The sequence below is a fragment of the Pogona vitticeps genome, chromosome 2 (genome assembly GCF_051106095.1).
Source record: "Pogona vitticeps strain Pit_001003342236 chromosome 2, PviZW2.1, whole genome shotgun sequence".
Taxonomy (NCBI): Eukaryota; Metazoa; Chordata; class Lepidosauria; order Squamata; family Agamidae; genus Pogona; species Pogona vitticeps.
The window spans coordinates 175,171,439-175,194,587 of NC_135784.1; the positions used below are offsets into that span (position 1 = coordinate 175,171,439).

Here is a 23,149-nt window from a genome sequence, read left to right on the forward strand (position 1 = left end):
CCTAGGCCTGGATGAGTGGCTTCTGGCACTCAGCAGAGCTGGCACCAATGCCAGGACTTAGCAGGGCTCTGCAGAAAGAACCGCAATGACATCTAGTTGTTGAGTTAGTTTTCAGAGCAGGAAAAAAAATGGCTTGGCTGCAGCAAATGAATTCAAGGCAATGTTTCTCCTTTCTGGGTTTTTCCATTCTTGAATCTGCTTATAATCCGGCACAAGGAAGGGGTGAGGTTGTTTGCTTTTCTGTTTATTTTATTTTATTTTATTTTTTCCTGATCTTTAGGACCTGGTTATTTTAAGTTTAACAAGATGCATTTTGCCCTGGTGCCACTGAACCTGCTGTGAGTAAAGTTAGATATGACCAAAACACCACTTAGTCCCGCCTCATAACCACAGCTTGGAGGATCTGTTCCAAACTTGACTTCAACCTAGGATCACAGCCTGGATTGCAGGCAGAGATTTGTTGAACTGCAGAAAAATATACTGAGAAGAGCCAAGGGCTGTAGGTTGACTCAGAAGAGCCAACTTGCCTGTTTCTGAGGAAGCTTTGGGAAAGTAAGCGAGGTGGAGAGGAGTAAATTGTTCCTTCTAGTCTAGCCTTTAATGAGAAGATATGCCTCAGAGACACAAATTGGGCTAAAGGCAAAGCTGCATGGCCAGCAATCTTGTACGCAGTCAGCAGGGAATAAGTCCCATAGGATTCAGTAGGATTTAATTACAAGTAGAAATGTGTAGGATTGCACTGTTACTGACCACTGCAGCCACTTGAGGTCTTGGTCCTGAGTCTCCCAGGTTTGTATCCCACATGAATATGCTGTGTTTATGTTGTTCTGTTTCTGTGCAATGGAGTGATCTTTCTGAGGCACCTTTAAAGTAAGCATGTCACTGGTGGACAGATGATAGGATGTTGTGACTTTCTCAGGGTCACCCAATATGTAGTTTTTGAACTGTGGTTCAGGATCTGTGCCACATATACATGAACCTAGAGTAATCTTCCTGGCCACTCACATTTAGTTCTGTGTGCTCAATTGGGGGGGGGGGGGAAAGGATTTTGGCCATCCAGATGTTAGATGGTAATTCACATTACCCCTCACCACTGACTATACAGTACTTGTTAGGGTTGCTCAGAGTTGCAGAAGAACAACATCTAGATAATCACAGGTTGCTCACCTCTGGTTTTATGGCTGAACTTCATTGGATTTTGAAAATTCCAATTAAGAATTGGAACCCACCAAATGTTCTTTGACTGCAGTGTGAATATCATGTGGTGGTTATTGTAGCTAAAACTGAAATTCTTATTCACATATATTTCACAGAAAGCCCTATCAAAGTAAGTCAAACTCCTAGATTAATATGTTCTATGGTATTTGTACAATATAGTCTTGACAGTTTGGATGCCCACTCTAGCCTCCAGGGAACTCTGAAATCCCATCTTCTTGGTTTCCCTTCCTGTATCTAAAATTGTCCCTCTTATTACAGTATTTTTGTTAAGGTACTATGTATTCCACAGATCTGCGCAGATGCTAAATTTAAGAATCTGGTCGTTTCTCCTTTTATTCTCTCTTGCCATTTGCATTTTTCTTAAATAAAAATGTTGGTTCTGGGGCAGGAGAATTACTTTGAAAATAGTGTGGATAGCACTGTTCACAGTCTTTGATTTGAGTACGTGGGCCTCAGCAGAATTTCCAGTGTCAGAGGGAGGACCTTGAATGTCCCAATCTAGCTTCTTGTCCCTCTAACCCACCCAGCTGAAATAATGTTTGACTTTCTGAATGTCCAGAAGAGTTGCAGGCTTCAACTTTACTTGGTACAGAAACCAGGGTGCTTTTGTGTTTAATGTTGACCCTTTAAAAAACACACAACTAAATCCAAAGAAGTTTGGTTAGAATAAGATTTAAGTTGTTGTGAATACTGATCATTTGTCTCCCCACTATTGCTGCAGGCTGCTTGCACCCCGTGTGATCATCTTCCTCCTGAATATTTGTGAAGACCTCATGGGCTTGGTAGAAATGTGCCGTTCTTCCCCCCACCCTCCAGAATTCTCCAAGAATTCCAAGGCAGAATTCTATGCGTTCCACATGTCTTCAGACACCTTCATTTTGTTCATATGGAGGAAGTCTGAGGTCTTTTCTGCACCACATTTTCTGTCATAATGTTTCTTGGGAGGATTCTGTTACAGTGCGTTGGGTTTGGGGGCTTCTTTAGGAAGCAGCCTCCTAAAGAGCAGGGGTGTCCCCAGATGTTCTTGAACTACAGCTTCCAGAAACCCCAGCCAGCATAGTTGATGCTGAAGACTTCTGGGAATTGCAATCCAATTGCACCTGGGTTACCCAAGGTTGGGAACCACTGCTATAGAGCATAAAGGGCAACGAGACCACCACCCACAGGAAGCATTGCATCCCAAACAGTAGAGCTTGGGATAGTTACTTTTTTAAGACTGTTGCTCTCTGGAAGAGAATATCCCCTCTCCAGCTTGTTGGCCCTTCTGGCTGGGGTATTCTGTGATTTCAACACATGTGGAGGGCATCAGAAATCCTACTCTCACAGGAAATTACTCCCTGTAATACATTTGGCATCAGCTCCCAGCAAGAGTTTTATAGGAATGGGAAACATGAATTCAGATTATGTGGAGGTGGTGCAGGAGTGACAAGAGAATGGGCTGGAGAATGAATTTGCTTCTTGAAATACGCACTTGAGAGCTACCTTGCCTTCAGCCTTTCCCATTGTGGAGTGAGATAGCAGTGTCATAGCAGAAAGAAATATAATACTCAAGTCTTTGTTCCTGTCTCTTAGACATGGAATTGTGAGCAGACATTAAAGGAACACCAAACCTCTGTGTTTGGTTATAAGTTGGTTGAGCCTTTGGTGGTGGAGCCTGGCCTATGGAATTGGTTATTGGTGATCTGTCATGTTGTCAAACCAGTCATGCAGGGAGAAGATATGGTGATGTGTTTATTTTAGATTGTTTTCTGTCTTATGTCTACCCTACACAGGATGGGTTGGAAAGGTTAAAAATAAAATGCACCATGAAAAGAAAGCCTGGTTAAATAGTGTTATCCATAGACGGCTTAATCTTTGTCACTGAATGTCAACCCATAAAAAAATTGGCTTTACTGCTTGTGCAGAAGCAGTACAGGAGGAACATTGAGGCCTTTCCACTCTTGTTAAACTATACCTACCCATCATGCCTCAACTGGTACAAGATGGCTAGGGCTGGTGGGAACTGGAATCCTAGAATGGGTGTGAGAGAGGGAAGGTTCTTCGGCCCTGGTGGACACCCTTGAACTGTGAGGGGAAGGGTGTTCTCCGCGTGCAAGATGAGTACCTAGATGGTCTGTTCTGCAAGCCCTTGCTAGTCATACCTTGAGTAATAACCAACAATTTTGGCACCCTGGGCTTTGCTGCCCTGCTGTTTAAGCTGAGGTAACATGAGATTGAAGAGGACCAAAGAATGAGGAGGAACACCTGCAACTGAATGTGTGTCAGCCATCCTGATTCGGCACTGAGCCCACCTGTTTTCGTGTTTCCTTCTGTTTGGGGAAGATACATCCTTGGGGTGGGCCCATACCTTCCGCTCCAGCCACGAACCCCACTAGGTGGGTTTGTACGCTTTCAGCAGCAAATGTTTGTGCCTTCTGAATTCTGTGTCAGAGCCCTGGTCACCCCATCTTAGTGACAGCCCTCAACATATTTGGATAGGTAGGTGATGGAGCCAAAATAGAGGGGCCGAAGGAGACAGGGCAGCCTTGAGGTTATTTGAGGTCTAAGCCAATAGTAGCTTTATTGGACAAAACCAGCACTTTAAAGGAATTGCAAAGAAAGAATGGGTAGCTGGCAGTTGAACCTGCAGGAAAAGCAGAGTTAGGGCTGTCCAAGAAAGAGTGGCAGAAGGTGTGAGTTTTGAGGGGAGGTGTGAGAGAGGGAGCAGCCAGTCCAGTCATGAGAAAAACAGCACAGGCAGCAGGCGCAGATCTGGGTGTCAAAAGTAAGCCTCGCAGCATGTCTTTCTAAAGGAGCCCTGAAGCAGGTCCTCATGAGTAACCAGGCATCCTTCTGTCTTTTTTGGACAATCTCACCTGTATAGCTATAGAGAAAGCAGGCGAGAGGCTGACATTTCCTCTTGTTCAGAGGTGTTGTCAGATTGCATCTCATTGCCAGTGGCAGGGTTGGGGACCCAAGTCACAGGACTCGCTGTCAAGTTGGACTTAAATTGCACTGGTGACTTGATTCGAGTTTTGTTTTCAATGACTCAAACTCAACTTGTGACTCAGAACCTACCCACTCCTTTTTTTCTGGGGAAAAGAGCTTGATTTTAAACAGGGACTCGGACTTGGGACCAACGTTTCAGACTCAGACCTTGTATGAAAGACTTGGGCTTGGACTCGAATCCAAAGATTTGCCAACAACTCTGGCCAGTGGTGAAGGATCTGTGAGGATTGAAGTCCAGCAGTCCCTGGAAACCTCTCTGTTCCCCTTCTCTGCTCTTTCTTGTGGTCTGCACTAGCTGTTAGTCTGCAACAGTGCCTTGTAGGCTGCTAGCAATTCTTGCAGGCAAATCAACCTTGTGGCCTGATTTACACAGGCTATTTTAAATAACATCTCTTAAAGAGACCAAGTGGGGAACATGTTAAAATGGCTTTGTTATGAAGGTTGCTAATTACACAACTGGCCCTACATCCACCCCAGAGAGCATTCACATCTTTGTATGTTTCAGAACCACAGTTTATAAACCCCTGAAATAAGGTTAACCCCTGTGCTATGCAGGGTTTGAATACCCAATATGGTCTAGTGGAGAGAATGATAGACTAGAACTTAGGAGACCTGAGTTCAAATCCCTGTTTGGACTGGAGACTCACAGGGGTTGGAAGTGGAACTGGCAAAACCACTCCTTGAATATCTCTCTTATGTTGAGAGCCCTGTTAGGGTTGCTGTAAGTTGATTCCGGATTGACAACATGTAACATATAGTACTGCCACTTCCTGTTATGTCTCATTCTCACTTGAGATCAGTTGGAAGCACATGGTCAATGAGACCATCTTTATACCAGAATCAAGAAGGAAGAGTAAGAGAAGTGACTAGGGGCTGGTGATTTGGAGCCTCCCATCTAGTTATGGAATTCTTTCAAATACTGTAAAGATTAACCTAGGGGTGGCACTGTGGGTTAAACTGCAAAAGCCTCTGTGCTGCAAGTTTGGAAGACCAGCCGTCGTAAGATCAAATCCACGTGACGGAGGGAGCGCCTGTTGCTTGTCCCAGCTCCTGCCAACCTAGCCATTTGAAAGCATGTAAATGCAAGTCGATAAATAGGTATCACCACGGTGGAAAGGTAACGGTGTTCCGTGTCTAGTCGCACTGGCCATGTGACCACGGAAACTGTCTTCGGACAAACTCTGGCTCTACGGCTTGGAGACGGGGATGAGCACCGCGCCCTAGAGTCGGATACAACTGGACTAAATGTCAAGGGGAACATTTACCTTTACCTAGGTATAGCATTTTTGTCTATATCTAGAAAACACTGCCAAGGATTACAATAAATCAGAATTAGCTTGACAGCATATGATGATGATGATGATGATGAAGAAGAAGAAGAAGAAGTAGCTTTTTGGAAATATTGTGAGACCTGTCTTTACACACTTGTTTGTTAATTTATTTATCAGATTATTATACTGTGTGTCAACCAAAATGCTTCAGAATATTGTGATTGATCCTAGAGAGGTAGTCTCCTTTTTTATTACATAAATATCTGGAGTTAAGTCATGAAGTCCAAACTCATCTCAGCCCAATTTCTGAGGTCATGAATATCAGTACAGAATCTGTTCTGATACATGTCACCACTTTTAAAGAGTGGCATTTTTGAGGGGTGGGGTTGTACACATGCAATGAACAGGAATGAAAAGAATGAGGACCAATGAAATTAGGATAAGATTACAAGAAAAAGGGGGAGCAGATAATACTTGTTGAAATGCAGTGCAGACAGTTGGCTTGAATATGCTGCACAGCCCTTGACAGCTAGAAGCCCTTCCTTTCCCCATTTTAGGATCTGGAGCAGTGGTTTCCAAGCTTTTTCAAGTCATGGCCCCTTTTATCATAGCCAAGTAACCTGTGACCTCCCTCAATATACGTATTTGAATAGATAAGCCATTGTTGTTGATCCCCAACATGGCAGCACCTTCAATGCTGCTGCTGCTCGCCCTCCTACTGCTCCAACCACCAACTTCACCACCACCAGTTAAAAACTGGGGCGGAGAGGGAGAATAGGTGGAGGCAAGTTTAAGGTAGGGAGCAAGGAAGGCAAAGAACTTTAAAGATGGGCCGGGGTGGTGGTAGAAGGATGTGGTGTTCAGCTCCTCCCCCCCGCACAGAGGGGATGCCCCTCAGAAATTGGCAAGAAGCTTCCCTTGCTCCAGCTGCAGAAGGGGTGGGCTGTTTGTTTTTGTGTCCCCCTTCTGGGGGTTTGTTGTGTGTGGGGGGTTTTTCCCCCCTTCTTTTTCCTTTTCCTCCCCTTCTTTAAGATATCCAGACATGACCCGTCATGTTAAAATCCCTTTTTGTGTGTGGAAGCAGCAGCAATTGCATCTTTACACTGGCATTTCTTCTTCTTCTTCTTCTTCTTCTTCTTCTTCTTCTTCTTCTTCTTCTTCTTCTTCTTCTTCTTCTTCTTCGTGTGTGTAAAAAATAGTCCCAGACATCCCTTCTCAGAAAGTTGGGAAACACTGATCTAGAGTTTTAAGCAGGTACAGCTCCCTGTTGTCAGACTGAGCATGGGGACAAGAAACTTGTTTCTTAAGAAGAAGAAAAAGCAAAATTTCCCCTTCGACATATCAGACACTCCCTGTGTGCCTCCCCCGTCGTGTTTGAGATGGTGATATGTTGAATTGTGTTGGTGATAAACAAAATAACTCAGAATGTTGGCTTTGGTTGTCTGCTTTGGTAGGCAGGTTTTTAACATTAATAAATGAAACATCTGTAAAAAACAAGTAAGCACCAGGTGTGGGGAAAGAAAAGCTGACAGTTTTGAATAGCTTTTCCACCTTTGGTCAACTTTGTTTTTGTGTCCTTCCATCCAATCTTGATGGGAAGAACAGGAACCTGGTGGCTGGGTCAGTGGTTGCTTCTTTTTGGTATGAATGCTGTCCTCCCATAGTTATGAATCCTGGCTTCCTCTCCCCTGCCCTATTGTTCCTTTGTTGGGAAGGATGCATCCTGAAATGCCTTCAGGACTCACCCTACCTTTGCATTGTCCAGATAGGCTCTGACCCTGCCAGAGTGTTGTCTTAGGACCTGGGGCATATGTGCTAGCATCACAAACGTATCATATATGTTAGCACCACAACACTTTTCTGTAATGTAATCCTGGGGTTCTTACAGCTATGCTGCATCTGGACGATGATGGAGTCTGTGTTGAACCCCACTGCATCTGTCACTGGCCCCAGGCAGCATGTTGCAGGGCATGGATTTAATCTACGAGTCTGCGTGGCAACTGGAGCTTTGTAAGGATGGGTTTCTACAGGCAGCTAAAGTTAAAAAAAATGCCCTTGGGTCAAGTGGCAGCACCTACAAACAAGCTCATCATGAAGTGGGGTGGTGGTAGTGGGCTCTGCAAGTCCACCTCCTTGTTAAATGTTAGTCTGAATACCCTTGTGAAGTATGCTGTCACTGGCTGCTTATTGTTTGGCATGCATCTCTGGCTATACAGATTGTATCAGACCAGCAGTACTCTGGTATTTATACTCAGTCACGGAGTTATGCCAATTTCTGCCTTTTTACCCATGATGCTTAAGGGAGACATTCTGTGTCTGTGTTCCATTAAGATAACAAAAGAGTTGGCTGAACCGATAGTTCTCAAACTTTGGTCCTCCCAGATGTTTCGGATTTCAGCACCCAGAATGCTTGATCGCGGACTGTGTTGGCAGGGCTTTTGGGAGTTGAGGTCCAAAGGAACTAGATTGAAATCATCCGGTTTTTAGTATCCTGCTGAATGCAAAGGAATCTGAAATAATCAAGGACATTTCTATTGTACTACACTTTGTTCCTGTTCTTTGTCATCCATTTGTGTCTCAAATACCTTGGTGACAGCATGCACAGGAATTATTTATTTATTTGATTTATATACTGCTCTTTTAGTGGAAACACTACCCTGGGAGGTTTACAGATTGAAAACTCAGAACCCCGCGTGACCCCATATAACAATACAATCAATATAACAGTTCGCCAGTCTGGATTTAAAATTAATACAAAAAGAAAAAAGAAAGCACAGGGGGAAAAAAATTAAAAGTTAACTTTAACAGCGTCCAGGGGATAAGTTATTGAAGGCAGCCTTGTATAATTCTGTCTTCACTAATTTCCTGAATATCTCATTTTTATCCTCACAGCAACCCTGTGGAGTAGATTATGCTGAGACAAGGGCTAGCTGAAGGCCATCCAGTTTGGCTGAGTGGCTGGGCAAAAACTGAATCTACCTTTTTTAAAAAAGAGTCTTGTGGCCCAGTGGTTAAGTTGCTACACTGGGCAATGTGTAACTGCCCAAAAAGACCAATACGGGGCAATATATAAACAGTATACTTTTATTTGCTTTGATTTTTTCATTTCCAGTTTGATATGCTTCTAACAGTTACAAAAATGTCATCTTTTGAAAAAATTCAAAGCATGGAGTTTGGAGCATGGCATAGACCAGAACAAGAAGTCCTGCTTAGGTAGTAAAGGTGACAGCAGTGTGAACCTTAAGAGCAACCTCTTGGCTGCTGCTACTACTTCTCAAATTGTCATTGCCTTGAGGAACCACTATTCCTGTTTATCCTCTGCAAGCAACCAGGTTTTCTTATCAATTAAGTGGACTGTAGATTAGCACTTGACACGTTTTTCATTTGCCATGCTTTTCCATGTTGTGATGGTGGTTACCTTTTAGTGCAGCACTCCGTGTCTTCTGAGGGGAGCCTGTGTATGCTTCCCTGCCGGTCTGAGAAGGGAGAATTCTTTGAAGTCTACTCATAGTGTCAAAGAAGCAATCTACTGTTCAGCCAAACCTCTAAAACTAAACCTGGAAAATGGACTGTCTCTTCAGCATGGGAAAGGAATCTCTGGGTCCTAATAGATGTCCACTCATTTTTGAGGTGGAATCATTCAAGATTGGGGGCATGGGGAGGAGAAGGGGCCCTGGCCATGATTTAAGAAGAGCCCAGAGCCCAGTATCATGATCAATATTTAGAGGTGCTTATCTCAGGCGAAGATAGCAGCTGTTGCCTGTAGGAGCCAAACATTCCAGGGTGTATGAGGGTGGCTCTTCCATAAGTGTATCAGTCACACAAGCATTCTCTGTGTCTGGACTCTGATTGTACTGTTTGGACAAGTTGAAGATCAATACAGTGGGTCACTTGCATGTATTTTTCCAGCTTTCGCTTCAGAAAAGGACCCTTCCGAGTGGGCTGGCCACCTGATTTGTCTTCTCTTGAGTCATTTACAAATCTCTTTCCCCTGCCACCCCATTTCCTCTAGTGATTGGCACCTGGAGGCTCTGCTTTGAGTGGACAGCCTAGAAGCAAGAAGTGCATATGTTGAGCATGGTGGGCATGAGCTGAATTTGTTGGAGAAACTGGGGTCTAGCCCTCCAGTGTAGCCTAGCAAATATCCCTCCCAGCAGATTCCCTGGAAGGAAATTATGAATTCTACCCACCAGGAAAGATCTATCTGTTGTTTATACTGCCATTTAATCCTAGATGAAACTGAAGGTGGTAAACAAAGGTTCTGGCTGATGGTAGGGACTGGCAACTTTTGATTCACCACCTGATTCACTCCCTGCATTAGTAAAATGGGTGCACCCTATGCAGCCAGGCTGGGACCCAAAAGGTTTATTAGAAGAGGCTGTCAACAGAGTAGAAGGGAGGGCATTGTAATTCTCCCCAACTTTCTTTTCTCCATAAATTAAAAAAAAAAACCCTAATAGGATTGGTATACTGTATATCTATCCTACTTTGAGAGTTGCATCATGGTCTTAGGTGGCCAGGGCTGATAGTTAAGTTGAAAGGCAGTAAGCAGAGCACTGCTAGTTTTCCTTTGGCCTAGTACCTGTCCAAGGGGTAGCTTGGGCAGGGCAGGGGACTGAAGACAAAAGGGAACAATCTGGTTTCCCTTCCATCCCAGAGTTGGAATTCCAGGAATGAGCCCAGCTTGCCACATTTACTGGTAGCCCTACAATTGCTTTGGGGCTAAAGGTATATATGTTCTAAAGCCCCTGAGGAGGTGAAGCAGCCACTGTTGTAGCTCTACCCTGGTATTTGGCCCAGTATTGCTTGAGTCAGGTGCCACAGAGCTTGGGAGGCTTTGGTGAGGATCTGGCAGTGAGGGTAGAAGGAAACGTTGGCTGTGGTTCTGTGCCTCCCCCATAACACAACTCATAAATACTTCAGAGGTTACAAGTGAACACAAGACCTCGTCCACTGCTAGATCCACAAGTGTCGTTCTGAAAAGAAGAAGAGATGCAGGCCCGGGGCTCAGGTCTCCGTTTGCCTGCTAACAGATTTGGTTGGCACAGATGGTTCTTCCTTGACAGTTGGATACTGTGAGGCAAAACAGCACCTTACAGGAAGGCTGAGTTTTGCCCAGAAACCTCCAGTTGCCACCCATAGTTATGAGGAGCCCTGATACTGTGGTTGCTCTGAGTGTAAAAGGTCCTTGATTCATCAGCTCCTGCAGAGCACTCACGGAGGGAAGTTATGGGTGGTTTGTTTCTGTCAAGATACACACACACACACAAAAAGTATACCTTTCCTGGTGATTTGTTTGCATTTCAAGCCACCAAGAAAATGGGCAGTGGGATAGAGGTAAGGGACCCTGTAGTGGCTGCATTTAAGATGAAGGGTGTGAAAGCTGGACTCCATAGGGTAAGAGAGTTTAGATTTGTAAATGAGAGGAGCTCAAGAGTCAAATGCTGGCTCAGCTATTACCGTGCATGACGACCTTGAGCAGTTCAGTTCCTCCTAAACTGCGTTTCATGCCTGTAGATTGGGAATTGTAATAGCCTACACTGCAAGGTTGTTGTGTGGATGAAAACGTGAGGCTGCATCAGAGTTTAGAAAGCTCTAAAAAGCAAATTACTGTGACGTCTCGCAATGTCACAGCAATTGTGTTGTGTGGGGCTGCTTGCGAGTGGAGAGACAGAGAGTGAAAGAGGATCCAAGATCAGCAACAGAGGCAATAGAGATCTTCTCACTTCCCAGTGGATTAATTGCCATTTATCTTTTTCTCACTAGAGACAAACTTAGCTCCTGTTTTGGTTTCCATGGTAACTGAAATCTGGGGCCTTTTTGGCCATACCTCTAAAATTGGCCTTCAGACAGGACACTGCTTGCTTCTATGGGATTCCTGTGGTCTTCTCCCTACCCTCCATCACAAGGGTGGCTCCAGGTGTGGTAATTTTATTGTATATATGAGTAAGAAGCTATTCACTTAGTGGGGGGGGGGAGGGAAAGAAAAAGCATGTTTATAGGAGTAGCCTCAGGGCAGGAGCTCAATGTATCCGTGGTGTTAACCGTATTTAGAGAGAGAATAATGTTCACTGATTTCTGCCCAACTTTCCCCAAAGTTGTACAGTCTCCTGACTTTGTCCCATAGAACTCAATTATAAACCAAAGCAGCGTCAATGTTTGTATCTTGTTCCTGCGTTCTGGTTCCTGGACATGCTAGTCTGGAAATTGGAGATTAGTCAATGGAAATTCGGGGAGTAGCATTTATTTATATAGTTAGGGGAAGAGAGAGATTAGGCCTGGTTCACCCACCCCACCCCATTTCTTCTCCATAGACAGCAGCTCTTAGAGGCAGAAATTCCTAGACATAGGCATTGGATTTCTAGGAATGTCCAGGGTGGTGAGGTGCATGGATGTTTTCCAGCTGTGTCAGGATGCTGAGTGATTTCTGTTAAACCATGCAGATCTTCAGAGAGCTGCATACATAGATTGGCATCTTCTAGCCATCTGTCTCTACCAGTCCATCTGCGGTTTCTTTTGCGCCCTGCCCTCATGGAAAGAGTCTAGACGGCTGTCAGTGACCGGAAGAGAATGTTGCATGCAGGCACGCATGCACCAATGTACTCCTAATTTCCCCCCCTCTTCCTTTGTTTGGAGTTTTAATTGTAAGCTATGTTGGGTGCTGATGTTGGCTGGGACTTTGAATAGCAATATAATCAGCCATTGTAGGATGGCAAGCTTTTGGGGTTGTACAGGCGCCTTGCTTGGCAAAGTGTCTCCTATAGCTGTCCCACATTTCCCACCCAGCCATATTGAAGACTGGTGGCACCTTGGCTCCTTTTTGCTCAGCCTGAACACACTATCCCAAGGGGTGGGGTAAGATGTTGAATATCCCTGGGTGCCTCCTAGAAGGAAACGGACTGTTTGACTCCTTGACTTGATTCCAAGGAGAGAAAAGCTCAGGGTCATCTCTCCCTTCTTCACACACACACACACACCTCCCCCCCCCGTCCCTCACCCAGCATTCAGCCAGCCTTTGGCTCTTTGCCTTGGTTCTCCGGGTAGGGTTGCTCCTCTGCCAAGCTATTCCCACGGGTATTAATAGAACGATGAGTCCAGTCTTTTGCATACCGTTGTCCTGTCTTCTTGCTGCAGTACGAGTGTATTCTCCCCTTTGTATCTGTTCCTTTAATACATGGCGGTAGATAATAGCATTTAATTGGTGGGTCTAGGGGCTTGAGGAAGCTTGGAATATTAACTCTTGATTCACTGATCAGTGTTGCCATATTCCCCATCCCACCCCATTACACCCACAAAACTTTTAGCTAGAGGACTGTGAGAGCCTCTGAGACATGAGTTGGGTTGCTGGAGCTTCCTGGTTTAGGGGAATGTTAAAGCAGAGAGTTTTTATCAGAACGTGAGAGGCATCCCCATGGTGCCAAACTGGGGGAGGACTGACCTGTTAAATCCACATATGCCTCGGTGCATTATTCACTGCTTACTCATGGAAACTTCAGTCTTCAGACTGTCTTCCAAGTTTGGAGAGTTATTGACTAGCCAAAAAAAAAAGAAAAAGAAAAAAAGAAAAGGAAAGAAAGAAAGAAAGAAAGAAAGAAAGAAAGAAAGAAAGAAAGAAAGAAAGAAAGAAAGAAAGAAAGAAAGAAGGGAGGGGGAGTGTGTTCTTTCCGGAGATGGGTGGGATTTGCAGCTATCTGGTTCCTGAATGGATTGAAGGGCACTTGTTTGCTTTAGTTCTCTGAGAAGACTCTGGGAAGACTTTGAGTGGCTGGCATCCAGCACAAGCCTTGGGCCCAGGACTTTGGACTTAAGCTTGTGTTCAGAGCTGTGGTTGAATCCCAGGGTGTGGTTTGAAGATTAAAGAGCAGGCCTTCCATGGTGGAGGGTGTCTTTTTTAGCGATTAACCATTGAGGTGGCTTCCTGGGCTTCTCCCCATGGCAGGAGTTGTACTGTATCTTCTCTTCAAGAAACCAGGGCAGTTTCCATCAAAGTAAAAGAGAAATGGGTATAACAACAGCTCAGTGACAGAAGATAACATTGTGCAGTACAAAACACACACTCTGTATATGATCCGATGTCTGTGCATTTCAGTTCTATGAATAAATAAATATTTATTTATTATTTATTTATATTATTTATATCTCGTATAAATATTTTTGTCTTGCTGATGTTATTGTTGTTCCATGCTGTCACATTGCCTCTGACTTATGATGACCCCATGAATGAGAGATGTCTAAAATGCCCTGTCCTCGACACCCTTGCTCAGCCCTCGAAAACTCAAGCCTGTGGCTTCCTTTTGGGGGTTAGTCCATTTTGCATCTTTCTTTTCAAGTTTCAGTCGTCTTCTGATTTCTTGCTGACATTAGGTGTGCTTTATTCGGCTAGTGACCTAGTTGAAAGAGATTTGTGCTAACATAATTTTGGTGTGACTTTAGAATTAGAGACTTGTGTAAATCTGCATTATTTTAATCCCTACCTCACCTTTTAAAATAAAAATTACAGTGGTATAAGCTAAAATCCTATGTTCATGTGAGAAAGTTACTGAACTCCAGGAAGCTTTTTCTGTCAATATATAGATTTGTGCAGAATTATTATTTGTCATAATAACCCAGAAAATTATCATATATATGCAGGCTCTTCAGTTTGTTCAGAAATATAGGAAGACATATGTGAATTTTGCTTATGTTTGGGTTTTTTGTTGCTTGTTTTTTTTTTAAAAAAGGGGACTAGAGGCCTATTGCTGGCTGAATAGCTGGCTCTGTGAGCGTTGTTGAGTTTGATTCCCTTAGGGTGGATAAAATTGATGATTTAAAAAAAAATGAAATTGATTTAAATCATGATTTAAATAGAAAAAGATTTATTTATTTAAATCATCAAAAAATTAAATTTTTTGAAATTGAAATCATGATTTGATCAGTTTGATTTAAATCATATCTGCCCTCGATTCCCCGCTGTACCTCCTGAGAGACCAGCTAGCCTTGGGCAAGCAGCACAGTCTCCCAAGTGCCAGCAGAAGAAGTTAGAATTGACCTGATGGCATGCTGCTGCTGCTGCTGCTGCTGCTGCTATTATTATTATTATTATTATTATTATTATTATTATTATTATTATTATTATTATTATTATTATTATTATTATTATTATTATTATTATTATTATTATTATTATTATTATTATTATTATTATTATTATTATTATTATTATTATTATTGGCCTGCTGTGCATTTCCCTAGTAAGCTTAAATCAGTGTATGGCTGGTAATCTTCCTTACTTCAGCAGTATCTGGCTACATCCACCTCTTCTGTCTGATCCATTCCCTTTTTTCCAACTCTTTATTAAGCAAGCCCTCCTAGCCAGCTTTGCTCCTTTCTAGAATTTGAGCAGCATAGAAGATGACAGCCAATGAAACTTGCAAATGTTGTCTCAGCGAACAACATCTATTCCTAGCTATCTAGAATTTTTTTTTCTGCTAGAGAATTATTAATTAGGAAAGGGACAGAAAAAAACAACAGCCACTTCTGAAATGGTTTTATACTAACCTGTGTTGGAGCCACACTTTGAATACGGTGCAAAGTTTGAATTGCTGCTTCTTAAAAATGAATATTGTAGAGCTGGGAAAGATGCAATAAAGCAGGGGTCAGGGAACTTTTTTACCTTTTACCCCCCAAAAATTTATACACGCCGACATTACCCCCTTGATTTGAAAGGAAGGAAATCATACATTATTTGAATTCAAAATATTATTGAATCTACACAGGCTGTGTACTGAACTAGCAGGATATATCATAAGTATCAATGGCTGCCAGGCTATGTACCAAACTAGCAGGATGCACCAAATTTAATAAAGATTTGCACTATTTTTGCTAGAACATATTGCACTCCAGCCATGGGGTGGTATAGGGAGTAGTAAGGTGTCCAACGTGTCTAGCAAGTTGCATTAATTTTTTGCTAGTTCGCAGAGGATTTAATCATCATCAAAGGCTGCCAGAGTGGTGCTAGCAAAGATATGCTTGCTAGAGACAGCCAATACAGAGTGGGGGGGGGACATTTCCTACCACTTTAATCATTTTATGTGTGGTGTGCAAAAAGGTACAAACCAGGCTAAAAGTCATGTCACCAACCCTGGTGCCACAGCCCAATATCAAAGACCAGTGCGCTATTTTTTATCATCATCAATGGAAAACTCAACAGTGGCCAAAGGATTGGAAATGATCAGTCTACATCCCAATCCCAAAGAAGGGCAGTGCCAAAGAATGCTCCAACTACTTTACAATTGCACTCATTTCACATGCTAGAAAGGTTATGCTCAAAATCCTACAAGGTAGGCTCTGCTCATTACCCCCAGAATTTTCTTTTTACCCCATTTGGGGTAATTTACCCCTGTTCCCAGACCACTGCAATAAAGGGTTGCCCTGAAACTCGGGTTTAGGACAGCTCCCTTCTGCGGAAATGCTTAAGTTATTTGGCCCTTCTTGTATCAAGGGAAAAAATTAGAACAGGGAGACATGTTAGAGGTCTAAAAATGAAGCAGGGTATGGAGCAGATGGGTTGAGAAAAATTTGTCCTCCCTCTTAATGTTAGAATGTGAAGGTCGTCCAGGAGAAGTGGTTAAAAGGAGCTTCAAGAAAGGCAAAAGAAAGTCCTGTTTTATACAATGGATAATTACATTACAGAATTTCCTTGTCAGAGGGGATTAAGCATTCAGGTAGGATTACAGTCTATCAATGGCTACTGGTCAAGATGAGTACCGTATATACTATCTTCTGGTTCAGATGCAGTATTCCTCGGGGTATGGCATTATAGGAATGCGTAGTGGGAGAGGAAACTTATTTGTTTACCGTTTGTCTTGAGGAATTTTAGAGGCATCTAGTTAGCCACTGTGGGAAAACAGGTTTGATTTGATCCTGCAGGGTTGATGTTATGTTCCTACATGCTTGTTGCTTTAACCCTTTTGTGACACCAGGGCAGGTTCAGCTAATCTCTACAAGAGGCTTTATCATCACCATAGAAATCCTATAACTTGTCCATAATATTGACTACTGCAGCTTCAGGATTTCTTTGAGAGAGAGAGAGAGGCTTCCTTACTTGTTAAAACTCTTTGGTTTATTTTTCTGAGGAAGCCAACTCTTGCTTCCAACATGGGTTGCGTTGAGTTGCCTGTGGTGTGTGTTAATTAGCTTACCAGTGCCAGGGTGTTGACATTATTATCCACAGTTCTTTATAAATGATCGCTGTAATTGCTTTAGATACATTTAAACCGTAATCTCATTATCTCGGTTTGTAATGTTTTTGCATTTTACGTATTTTCCTGTGATCTCAGTGCAAACCTTTTTTCTACTTAGATTTGTGTGCATATACCTGCCAGCTGAGGATAACGCTCTGTACATCTAAGAGACAAGAAAGCATGTGCCATAAATATGCTTGTTAAGTGAAATGGCAGCCTAACATGAGTTCTCCTCTCGAATTTTCCCATTTTCCGAACCATAAATTTCTAGTCAAACATGTATGGAAACCAATTGCTGTAATTAAAGGGGAAAAATTGTTTGCAAATCTATCTGCATTCTTATAGAAAAGGCTCATAGACTCATATGTAGTCATAGGTATGGTTCACATGTAATACAGACCAACGATTTATCATTATGTGGGTGAGTCTCTATAATCCTAAATGAAACCTTGGGCTTGCATGCCGCCCTCTTCCCTTCTCTGCTCTCACATGACTAAGAGAAAAATGTAGGGAAGATTCAGTTTTGTCCTCTGTAATCAGGTTCAAGCCAGGAATTGTGGTTTAAAACAGACTATAAACAAGCCAGGTTGTCATACTGGTTTGTTTAGCTGTTGATTATGATTTTTTTAAAGAAACAATTCCTGGTTAATCTACAATGGAATCCTGGTTAAAAGTCTTCCTTGTAGCTCCACAGAAGGAGGGAAGGAGGGCTACACAAACCGGAGACTTTTCATGGTTTACTCCCAGAAGTACATTGGGGTCCTGGGGAGTCTGTTTTCACTGCAACACCCCATTAAACCCTTCCTTTTTGACACTAATTCTCCCATTAATATAGTGTTGTAAAGAGTGCGGTCCACTGTATCAGGTGACATTGTCTGGGTCTGAACTTTGTGTTATGCCGATTCCTAGGTCTTGTTAGATGCTCACCGTAACAAATACGCTACATGTTAAAGAGCATATTCTTAGCGTATCTCTTCAATCTCATTGAATTCAGTGGGAGTTATTCTGAGGAAAGTATTCATAGTATTGCATCACTATTGTGATATTAACTATGCTTAATTTCAAAGGCCAAATCCTTCACCCCATTAATGCAATGAATTTGATAAATAACTTGAGATTTAGTGTGGGCTTTATTGTGTGTTCTTATTAAATGCAAGTCACATCTTAAATCAGTTTTTTTTAAAAAAATACATTGCATAATTGATTTTTAAAGAAAAGATGTCATTGGGTTTTTTTAAACTTAGCTTGTCTTTATGCTTTGTACCCCTTCCCACGCTGTAGGAGGAGTAAATGATGGTTAAAAAGACTTCCCATGTGCCCTCTGCTTCTTGTAATGTGTGACTGGGTTCCATCAGGTGTCTTTCACTGCATATGAATCACAGATGTGCAAGCAGGGCGCTAGGATAAAGTGAGATAGGCCTGCTGTGCACTTCTTCAGAGTGCCCGTACTGAGGGGAAGACTTCTGTGTCAGCACATTGCACTTCTGGGCTCTCAGCTGCTGCCGTGCTCACCTACCTTATTCTTCCTGAGTAGGCTGTATGGATTTCCTGCCTCACCCCCCCCCCCTTTTCTAGTTTCTAAACTTTTGAATATATTATTACGAGAAGAATCAAATAGCTTCAGTGTCCAGGAAGATCACAAAGTATAGTAATATGCTAATGCACTAATGCTCCATTATTTGACCTGACCCTAACTTGACCTGTGGAAGAATTTAGAAGTAGGAGGGGAGTGCAAAATGCTAGTGAAACCCTTGACCGACTGCTCTGGCTCTGTTCGCAGCTGCCATGGACAGCTCTGGGGTTTGTGAAACTGTGTATTCAAGACAAAGACCACACGTTTATGTGTGTGTGTGTATGATCTCTGTGAAGATTCAGCATAAGGTTGCCATTAGCATTCATTTTCCTCAACAGCTAGCAGGTGCTGGACAGTGGCTCTCATGCTGAGCTGTAACTCTGAAGGCTTGGCCTTCCTTCAAGCTCCTGGCTAAGAGGGAAATTAGAAATCAGGAGAACGGAAGGACTCTAAAGCAAGCTTCTGTCTTTGTCAAATGGTGAAAGCATTGCTGAGAGACGTTTACCCATCCGTATCCTAAATACCCTAGGAAGGCATTTTTAGACCCTTCTTGACAGTGGTTTCCTCAGTCATTGGCTATAGTGGCAGCTTGATAATTCTTTGGATTTAACTGTCATGTGTTCATTTTTTTGGTCTGAAGCTCAACATCAAAAAAAAACTTCAGTTGATTTGAAGCTCAACATAAAAAAAACTAAGATCATGGTCACTGGTCCTATCACCTCCTGGCAAATAGAAGGGGAAGATATGGAGGCAGTGACAGATTTTACCTTCTTGGACTCCATGATTACTGTAGATGGTGACGGCAGCCACAAAATTAAAAGGTGCATGCTTCTTGGGAGGAAAGCGATGACAAACCTAGACAGCATCTTAAAAAGCAGAGACATCACCTTGCTGGCAAAGGTCTGCATAGTCAAAGCTGTGGTTTTTGCAGTCGCAATGTATGGAAGTGAGAGCTGGACCATAAAGAAGGCTGACCGCCAAATAATTGATGCTTTTGAATTGTGATGCCATTCTGAAGGAAATCAACCCCTGAGTGCTCACTGGAAGGACAGATCCTGAAGCTGAGGCTCCAATACTTTGGCCATCTCATGAGAAGAGAAGACTCCCTGGAAAAGACCCTGATGCTGGGAAAGTGTGAAGGCAAAAGGGGATGACAGAGGACGAGATGGTTGGGCAGTGTTTTCAAAGCTACCAACATGAATTTGACCCAACTCCGGGAGGCAGTGGAAGACAGGCAGTGGTGTGCTCTGGTCCATGGGGACACAACTAAACAACAACAACAATTCATTTATTTATTTGCATTTTTGTGCGTGGGGACTTTTCTTTCTGACCTCCAAGGTACAATTTACAGAGAGTTGGTGAGTGGCAGTTGCATTCCCCCCCCAAAAAAGTAATTGTTTTTCAGGTGCCGCAGAATCTGATACAACCTCATCTTCAGAGGCACTGCCCATTTGTGAGGGTCCGCTATTCTTCACTTCCCCCGTCCCAAATAAAGTCGTAGACACATTTGAACTGAACCATTTGTCTTCTTTATTTAACTGGGGCAACGGGATGGAAACGTCAATCAACTTGGGAACAAACTTCTCCTGCTGAAGTAACGGTTCATACAGGGGCACCCAATCTTCGTCGAACGGGTTACTTGACTTCGACGCCCATGGGCCAGCCTGAACCCGTGAGGGTTCTTCGGGATCGAAGTCTTCTCTCTCGGTTGTTAGTAGAGGGGTCGTCTCCTCGAACCCGGTGTATCCCCAGGGTATGGAGGTCTCTGCCCCGGGTTGTTCCCAAGGTCCTGGCGATAACCCAGTCTCTTCAACTCCTCCAGATGCCATCTGGTCTTCTCCTCCTTTTCTCTCTCTACCCTTTTCTTCTCCTCCACTAATTTCCTACGCCACTCTCGGGTCTCTCTTTCTCCCCAATAAGAGGGCCGGACTCTAGCCTCATTCCTCCTCCTCTCTTCTGCCTCCTGTTTTGTCAGGCAGACTTGTTCCCATTTACCCGACCAGGGGTCTTGGATAGATACCCACTCCCATCCACTCTCTTCCCCTGCCGGTCGGTAACTGACTTCACCTGCTGCTCCCTCCTCGGGGTCCTTCGTCCCCCTCCCAGCCCAGACCCGAGGAGTCTGGGTAGATATGCTTAACCCCTTCACTCCCCTCTCTAAGTCTACTGTATCCACGGACTGGTGTAACATCCGGGGTGGGAATGGCTTGGGAGCTGTCTGCGTGCCCACGGAGGCTTTGGGGTGAGACGGCACTCCTAGCATCACCTCTCTACCCGGTTCACGGGTGTCACACCCTTCTGTTCAGTATCGTCTTGAACAGATCAAAGAGGGAATCTTAGAACCTTGCTGATGTTACTCACAAAAGCTTAAAATGACACTTTATGTCCCTCTAAATCAAAAGTGGACAAAATCTGGCCTTCCAGATGCTGTTGGTTTAAACTCCAATCACCCCCTTTCAGCATGACCAGTGATTGGGGGTAATGGGAGTTGTAATTCAGTATCATCTGGAAAGCTGCTTGGTCCCCATTGTTCCTGTAAGCAAGTGAGAAATCCCAAGAGCCACTTGGTTTAATGTTGTTTTGAGCTTTTCCTTTATCATAACCTAACACACTGAAATCTTCCTCAGCTTAGTGTCCTACTACAGGACCAGTGAGATGATTGGGGATAATGAAGGATGTTGTCTAACAAATCAGGAATGGGCCCCCATTGGAAGAAAGCTGGCATTGTTATTTTCCCTTTCGCTCTCTTAGCTGTTGTCTGAATTATTTGCGCATTGTCAGTTTGACATTCTTTATAAGGTTGTTTTAGCGCTATTGAGAAGTTTCACTCCTAGGTTCTGGAATCCATGTTCCCCTTAGCTTGGTTTCATCTTTGCCTTTTGTTTTTCAGTATCATATTGATGACTGCGGTGGAATTCACCTTTTTCTGCTCTACAATATATTTGTGTATGATGCAGAATTTAATAATGCTGAAAGTCACATCGTCCTCCTTGTGGTCGTGTTTAAAACAGAATTTCAAGTTTGATGGAGGTGCAGGAGAGCTTGTTATCCAGCATTTTCTGTATTTCCACCACATCTGAAACCATTTATATTTTACGAACTGGTTAAGGGACAAGGTCTCTCAGCCATCTTTGGGCCAGAGAGCAAGTCTAATAGGAGCCCATGTAAAACTAGCTCTCTTGGAGGCCACAAGCTGAAAACAGTGAGGTATGGCCGTTGACAGCAACCTTGTTGCCAGTCCTTCATTAACCTTGCTCTTGCTTTGTTTGGACATGGCCCTTGTCTGTTTTTCTACTTTACCTTATTTATTATGCTGTCTGGGTGGACAGAGGCAGAGGACAAAGAGAGATAAATGTACTACCTTTAAGGGTAAACCAAAGAACCAACTTGTGTGTAAATTTACTTGCAGACAGCCTGGAAACTTCCTGTTTGAAAGCATGAAACTCAGTTGACATGTCTAGTTTCTTCAAGTTTATAGATAGTGTTCCTTGAGAATGACATCCAGTTATTTCAGGAAAAGTACTTTAACCAGGGGCCGGCTTTGCTTCAACAAATGTCAGAAGTGGATTTCCAACAAAGGATCTATTTGGAGACCATTCTGAGGTGTTATGATGCTTGGGGAGTGGGAAGGGGAACAACCGAAAGACACAATAACCTTTGCATTTGGCAGCATAAGGGTGAAGAATATCCAGCCGAAGGCAGCAAAATCTATGCCAAGTTAGCTTCCTTCTGTGAGCTTTATTTGGAACCTGCTATTTTAGAAGGAGTTTGAGAAATGTTTGGTAAGAAGTGGTACTGTAGCAGGCAAAAAAAAAGTATGGGAAATTCTGTAGATGCATGCTATAACTCCAGAAACAGCAAAAGAGGACTCGCTATGCACAAAATGAAATGTAGGATTAAATGTAGAATTTTAACCTTCCTGTGAGGATCTCAGCTTTCATTATTTAAAAAAAAAGCAGATAGAATAGTTCAGTGGTTTAGGACTCTTGACGATTGATGGCACAGAACACGCACAAGCCTTTAAAGCCAAGGTGAGACAGAGATGGCTAAATAAGATTTCTAGAGAGTGTGGGCTTCAGTGACATAGCCCTTTCCCATGAAAAGAGAAAAGCGAGATGCATTTTGAAAAAAGGATTATTTATACCCCAAAGAGAAGAAAGTATGCCATTTTGCTTGATTTGAAAGCATGCCCATTTTTATTGGGAAATCATTCCGGCTGAGTTCAGTGGGCCTTATGCTCAGGAGAGTGTGCCTTGGATCATAGTCTTCTACTAATATTAGAATTCAGCTTTTCTTAGTGCAGGATATTACACATTTTGGCACAAAGGATCAGCAGAAGGTTCCATTCCACTGATAGGTGTCTGAAGGACTTGTAGTAGAACCGTTGTGGATTCTGAATTTCTCGTGTTTTAACAGTCATCAAAACCAAAAGTGCTCATTCCCCACCTCACCACATGTGTGGACGGCAAGAAAGCTTGGAGAAGAGAATTCAGGGTGCATTGTGGGTAAAAAGAGAGTTAGCTCAGTTTTGGTACTTGGAACTCCTTTGTGGGTTGTGCATATAGACCGAAGGCATCCTCTTTCCCTATGTCAGGTGCATGTCTCCTGCGTGCTAGATCAGGTGTGGGAGGAGACTCTCACCTGAGGTCGTCCAATGATTTTCAGGTCTCAGCAGAGACTTGACTTGAACCTGGGTCTTTCAAATGCCGGGCCTTCATTAACCATCCCACCACCCTGGCAAACTTTCTCTCTTTCCCTGGGGCACGTTGGGAATTGTAGTTCTGTGAAAGGAGTTGGGGGGTCTCCAATGGAGAATTCTCAGCATTACTCTCACTGAACTATAATTCCCAGGATTCTTTGCATGTATAGCATAAGAC

General features: G+C 43.3%; 1 protein-coding gene across 7 annotated transcripts in view; it reads left to right on the forward strand.

Moving 5' to 3' along the window:
- CDK16 (cyclin dependent kinase 16) overlaps positions 1 to 23,149 on the forward strand; it is a 61,098-nt gene that overhangs the window by 2,146 nt on the left and 35,803 nt on the right. The window contains exon 1 of one of the 7 annotated variants that reach the window (XM_072991313.2): positions 6,129 to 6,272. The exons of 5 other annotated variants lie outside the window; for them this stretch is intronic. The gene's annotated coding sequence lies outside the window, so the exon portion shown is untranslated. Of the gene's footprint in view, positions 1 to 6,128; positions 6,273 to 13,657; positions 13,778 to 23,149 lie in introns of those variants that run through there. One more of the 7 variants, XM_072991312.2, reaches the window with a different exon arrangement.